The sequence below is a fragment of the Lonchura striata genome, chromosome 17 (genome assembly GCF_050655825.1).
Source record: "Lonchura striata isolate lonStrDom1 chromosome 17, ASM5065582v1, whole genome shotgun sequence".
Taxonomy (NCBI): domain Eukaryota; kingdom Metazoa; phylum Chordata; class Aves; order Passeriformes; family Estrildidae; genus Lonchura; species Lonchura striata.
The window spans coordinates 10,907,834-10,914,645 of NC_140719.1; positions in this window are offsets into that span (position 1 = coordinate 10,907,834).

Genomic DNA, 6,812 nt, shown 5'->3' on the forward strand with positions numbered 1-6,812 from the left:
CCGAGCCCCGCACGGCCCCGCACGGCCCCGCACGGCCCCGCACGGCCCCGCACGGGCAGCGCCGCGCCCGCCGCCCCCGCCCGCAGCGCGGGCTGCGGGGCCGCTACCCCTCCCGGTTCGGGGTGCGGGATGCTCTCCCTTCCCGGCCCGGGCTGCGGGGCAGCTCCCCATTCCCTGTTCGGGGTGCGGGATGCTCTCCCTTCCCGGCCCGGGGTGCGGGATCGCTTCCCCTTCCCGGCCCGGGGTGCGGGATGCTCTCCCTTCCCAGCCCGGGGTGCGGGATCGCTTCCCCTTCCCGGCCCGGGGTGCGGGATGCTCTCCCTTCCCAGCCCGGGGTGCGGGATCGCTTCCCCTTCCCGGTTCGGGGTGCGGGATCGCTTCCCCTTCCCGGCCCGGGCTGCGGGGCAGCTCCCCATTCCCTGTTCGGGGTGCGGAATGCTCTCCCTTCCCAGCCCGGGGTGCGGGGCAGCTCCCCATTCCCTGTTCGGGGTGCGGGATGCTCTCCCTTCCCAGCCCGGGGTGCGGGATTGCTTCCCCTTCCCGGTCTGGGGTGCGGGACCGCTCCCCGCTCCCGGCCCGGGGTCAGGGTCCCGGTCCCGGCATGCGGGGATGCGCTGGGTTGTCCAGGAGGGGCAGAGCGGCGCTGGGAGATGGGGGATTCCCCCCAGAGCTGGGTTAGCCCCAGAGACAGGGGTCATCCTTCTACAGACCCGGGCTACCCCCCTACAGAGCTGGGTCACCCCCTCTATCACCCAACCACCCACCTGCAGAGTGGGGTCACCCCCTCTGTACCTGAATCACCTCCAACAGAGTGAGGCCACCCCCTTTGTACCTGAATCACCCCCCAACAGAGTGAGGTCACCCATCTATACCTGAATTACCCTCCAACAGAGTGAGGTCACCCCGTCTACACCTGAATCACCCCCCAACAGAGTGAGGTCACCCCATCTATACCTGAATCACCCCCCAACAGAGTGAGGTCACCCATCTATACCTGAATCACCCCCCAACAGAGTGAGGTCACCCCCTCTGTACCTGAATCACCCCCAACATAGTGAGGTCACCCGTCTCTATCTGAATGACCCCCTTACAGAGCCGTGTCACCCACCACGGGACCAGGGGATGCTGGTTTGGACTAGAGATCTTCACCCCCAGCGCTGGCTCAGGAAAAGGATCCCCCTCCCCAGCCCCAGGGCAGGGACAGAGCCAGGGCAAACCCTGCAGCACTCCCTGTTTGACCCCACACGGCCCCCCGGGCATTCCATAGGTGATGTGAGTTTGTTCCCTGCTCTGTTTTTCAGGAGCTGTGCGGGGCTTTCAGCTGGTTTTGGTTTCATGAACAAAATAGGGAATGTCTCTCCTCTTCCCAAATCCATGCCTAGAGCCCTCATCCACAGCTTTTTCCCAAAGTGGTGATTTTCAGCTGCGGTGATTCACAGGATTTCCTTAATGCTGCGGTAGTGATGGCTCTTCAGAGCTGGTAAAAGCAAAATTTGGGGCAAAACCTGAATCCTAGAGAGGCATTACCCCTCTAGCCGGGGGGCAACCTGCAGGAGCATCACCACAGGAGACGTGGAGGTTGTCCCCAACCCCAAGCTGGTGTGACAGGGGACACAGACTGCCCCAGCTCTCCCTGAGCTCTGAGTCCCTGGTCCCTGCAGAGCTTCCCTGGGCACAAAGGATGCTCAGTGTGGCTCAGGAGGCTCTGCCACCATCCTTGGCTCTTGCCACCCAAGCTGTCAAACTCCTGGTGCAGCAGGGACCCTTCTGCAGGCCTTGGATTGTCTCTGTCCATCGGGATGTGTGACTTCTGTCCTGCTGCATTCATTTCCCTGGCAGTGAAACTCACTCCCAAGAATTAACTTAATTTTTCTCATCAGCAGTTCCAGCCCATTGATACTTTTTCTATCCCTCTCAACTGATGAGAATAATCAGTGTTTTTATAGCACATCTGCTCTTTTTGAGATGGTATCGCTCGTAGCACTCCTTTAATCTATACAGAGGGAAACAGTTGTATTTAATTAATTGCTCCCCAAATAAACTGATCACCTCCAGCAATTCCAGTGCACTTTACATGCAGTTCAAAAGCCTGTGCAGACATCTGAAAGGAAAAGCACTCACTGTGATGACAAGAAATGAAGGTGAAGGGAAAAAAACACAGTTTGTCTTAAAAGAATCTACTTAAGACTATTATTATTTAATTATTCTATCAAATCACTTAATACTGAACTGTGTTGTGGTTGCTGTTGAGTTTTTCTTCAAGGTTACTTGAACCACGTGCAGAAGATGTTGAAGGGCTGTGCTTTAAAAAAAAAAAACCCAACCAATTTTAGCTCTTTATTACTTGTGCAGGTCAAACGTCATCATCTGGCAATTTGTCACTGCATCCTTGCTCAGAAATATGAACGATGGAGGTTCTCTGCTTGGCCCATTCATTTTGGTTTCGATGCCTGGCCTCAGGTACTGCAATAAACATCCTCCTTGCTTCCCAGGGAGATGTCAAAACAATTCTCACGGAGCTGAGCCCAGGAATTAGAAGCAAGAAAAAGCAATGTTATAACAAGGACTTAGCAAATGCTTGGGCAGCCTTGAGAGAGCACAGAGCTTATTTTTTGGACTTTAACATGAGGGTTGCTCACCCTAAGAACAAGTCTGGGAAATCAGAATTCTGTGAAGGAGAAAAATGTTTTTATAATGTATTTCTGTATTGCACTGATGTACAAGACCTCCATGGTGAGCACGGTCTGGCCGTGCCAGGGGCTGTACAAACAGGGATTCCCCAGAGTTTGCAACAGAAATTTTTACAGAAGGGAAGTGCTAATTAGCATCCACAGTTTGGGAGCCAGTTGATAGCCTCGAGACCTGGCAGCTGGCCAGCCACAACTTTTCATCAACCCCAACATTTGGGAAGTGTCCTGTGCCTGCCAAGTCTGTGGGATAAACAGACCCAGCAGCAGCCAGGAGCAAAATCATCTGTGGGTTTGAAGTGCAGTGCTCAGGTTGTGCTCACCTGCTTCCCTCCACCACCACCTGTGGGTCATTCTCAGTGCCAATTCTTTGGTGATTTTGTGCCCTCCCACTGCTGCAACCCCAAATTCTTGATTTTCTCCTTCGACTCAGAACTTGGCATCAAACTGCCCAGGAATGTTTTATTATCTTCTATGATCTTCCCATCACTTAGCATCCAAGGCTGCTCTCTAGGGTTTTTTTTGCCCCACTTCCAGCTTGCTCCATCCCCAGGGCAGGTTCCTCTTTGGTTTTCCCAACTCTGGAGGAAACTTCCACTGAGAGTGATCTGTGAGCACAACCCACAACCAAACCTGGGCACTGCTGGGAGCACTGGGCTGCTGGAACACTGCCCAGCTCCCTGTGTGTTTTCCCAGTGGAACACACCAGCCTGGAGGATGCTGGTGATGTTTTTATCCTCAAAATTCCTTTGGCAACTGCAGTTTGGTGGATGTGACACACATCAAGCACGTGGCCTTCCAGAGATGCAAGAAAATACACACTCACCTGAAATACAGCAGCAAAAGGGCTCTTAATATTGCTAAAGAATCCCACTGCTCGTGCAGGGCTGTGTTCCAAGAGGAAAACACAGATTAGGGCTCTCTGATCCAACTCTGCACGTGGCAGACCCCAGGAGTGGGTTTGGGTACAGTGACAGCACAACATTGGCATCACCTGCCAAATTCCCTCCTTTCCCATTCCTAAGGACAGAGCCTTTTCCTCAGCTTCTCTCTGGCATTTGTTTTTGCCTGAAGCTCCCTGGCAGTAAGAGGACCCCGCGTGTGCAGCTTTGCAGGAGGAGGCTGCAGCTGGACGCTCTGAGGCTCAGCTCACAGTGCCAGCCACCCTCTGCTCCTCATGGAGGGAACCAGGCGCTTTTCTCTGCCTCTTCCCCACCATTATGGAGGCTCCTTTTCCTGCACTTTCTCTGAGCTGATCCCAAATATTCATGGCAGCAGCCTGAAAAGTCCCCAGTGCCTCCTTCTCCTCCTGTCTCTGCATCACTTCAGTCACCTTCACTGGGTTTAATTGCAGAATTTTATATTGCTGAGAGCAGCAGCGATTCCCAGCTTTGTGCTCTGCCACAGCCACTTCTCTGCCCCTGCTTTAGCCCCCCACAATGTCAGAACCACCTGGCTTTTAAAACAGCCCCAACAACTGCCCCAAACTGGGATGTTGCTTGGTGTCCCCCTTGCCTCCAGTGCCATGCTGAAGGTGCATCTGCCACGTGTCACTCTGAGAAGTGTCTGCCCATGAAGGTGACAACCTCAGGGTGCCAAAAGATGAATCTGACTAACCTTAATTAATCCTTCCATGGGGGATTAATCCTTCCATGAGTATCTGGGCAAGGTTGGGAAAACAGCAGAGCCTTTTGTCCCAGCCTTGGAAATCCAAGGATTCCTGGGAACACCTTCCCCTTCAAGCTTCTTAAGCTTGTCAAGAGGTTTGTAGGGCAAGCCCTTCCTGTACAGAAGCCACGTCAAGTTTTCCAAAGGAAATCTCATTTATCCACAATTTCTACTTTTTATTAGTCCTTCTGCTAAGCTGTCCACCACAAACCTCAAGCAGCAGGGCCTGCAGCCTTTGCCATCCAACACTCCAGCCCTTTTCTAAGCTGATGAAGCTGCATCTCCAAATTCCTCGGGCTCTCTTGGCCCCGTGTCCTCTCCTGGATGTGCTCCTCTCCATGCTGCTCCAGCCTGCTGTGGGATCCTCAGGAAGCAGCTCGGTGCCAGAAAATGAGGGCCAGAGGAAGAGCAAGAAGAAAGGTTGGCACTGAAGAGCAGAGCCCCGTGAAGGAGGGCTCAGCACCAACCCAGCCCCTGGAAAATCACATGGCAGGCAGCCCTGGAGCTGTGCCCACAGAACATTCCAGCTCCTTTTGCTGTTGTTTCCAACCAAAGTGGGGAAGAATTCTCCCCTGCCATTGCAGAGGTGGGAGAGAACTCCTCAGGGAAAATACAACTGGTCTTGTGGAATCAGGGAGGGCTGGAAATGGAGGAGTGCAGTGCAGGGTTTTGTGTGTCTGAAGAGGGAAAAACGGGATTTGGTGTGGTTTTTAAATGATCAAACAGATCTTTCCTTGTGGAATTTGGGATTCTCCACCACAGGTCAGGTGATGAAGCTTGGAAAGGTGTTGGCTTGGATTCACAGGGGGAGAGAGAGGAGAGAAAACAACTGGATGGATGGATGGATGGATGGATGATGGATGGATGGATGGATGGATGGATGGATGATGGATTCTCATTCCATGGTGGAAGGCATCTGGAAGGCCAGGAACGAGCTGACACAGCCACGGGCTGGGAATGTCACCACAGGTGAACATGGATGGTGGGAAAAAGGAGGCGCTGGTGGATACTGGGAGCTTGGGGTTGTGCCTGCTGGGGGCAGAGTCCTCACCACTGGGAGGACTGGGCCGAGCTTCCCATGCCTCTCCTGCAGAGCGCGGCTGGAGCAGAGTTGATCCTGCCTGGAGCATCTTTTGCAGGGACACGTGAATCTGTGTTCCAAAGCGTGGAGATGGTTATTGCAAAGCCACTTTATTTCTGGTGTTGTTATTGGCAGGGGAGTGGGAGTGCAATACAATTTTAGCCACCCTGATGTCTCTGTGTCCCTTACATCCCACCTCCATTCTAGAGCAGCTTTTTCCTCACATTACACGATCCTTTCGACTGTACAAAAGGGACTTTTTGCACCTGAAATGCTAAAAAATGAGCTGGTCCTTCAGAGCAGGGTCAGGAGTGGGCAGTCCTGGGAGAGTTGGTGCCTCTGTGTCCCCACCACCATCACCAGCCCTGGTCCCAGCAGGAAGCAGGATTTCCTTGTATATGGCAGGAGCAGGGGATGCCCAGGATTTGTGAGGCTCAGTGAGGATGGACTTGCTCATGGAGAAGGATGCCACTCACACCAGGAGCTGCAGGAGCCCTCAGGCACGAGCAGAGCAGGACCAGCCCAGCCAGCAGCACCTTTTTGTTCATTTAAAAACATCCCACTGAAGATCAAGGTGACTCTCCAGAGCTCCCGAGTCAGAGACCACCCCTCAGCTAAACTCTACTTCCCAAAATTCACCCAAACCTCTCCCACCTCCCACTGGCACTATCCCCTGGATCACACAACGCTTTATAAACACACCCAAAGAACACTTTTGTCTCTTCCTGTCCTTTTTGGATATTTTGGGTATTTGTGGCAATCTCTCCTGTTTATATAACAAAGCCACAGCCCAGTGTTTGTGACACCATATCCATGGAAACCCTAATATAGCATGCACAGGCGAGGAGATCTCATTAGGTGCCTCAGCTGCGGCAGCACTGGGGAGGGAATTTCTCTGGGATGCTCTGCTCACCCAGCCTGGAGCACCTGGCAGGGCAGGACCACCTCCCAAAGAGCACATAGGGCTTTCCTCTGGGTAATTCTGGCCTTCCTCCTGCTGTCCCACCACCAGCTCACCGTGGCTTAGCCAGACACCCACCTTTGGCCCTGCAGATCTGTGGGTGCACAGCTGGAGCAGGAGGAGAGGCAGAAGGGATGGAGCTTCTCAGTCAGGGCAGTGCTGTCCTCACCTTCAGAAACTGAGCTGTAAAGAACTTCTCAGGTCCAGCTTTGTCCCTAATTTGGGGTGAGTGGCTCTGTGGGGAGGTCTGGGGCTGGTTCTCCTTTGGATGTGATCCTCATGGGGAGTGAGGCAAAAGTTTTCTTCCACAGCACAAAACAAAGAAAATCTGTTCCTGAGGAAGGCAAAACAGGCTGGGAGAAAGCAAGAAACTGGAACAAGCAGAGGCTTGGACTGGGGGATGCTACAGCATTTG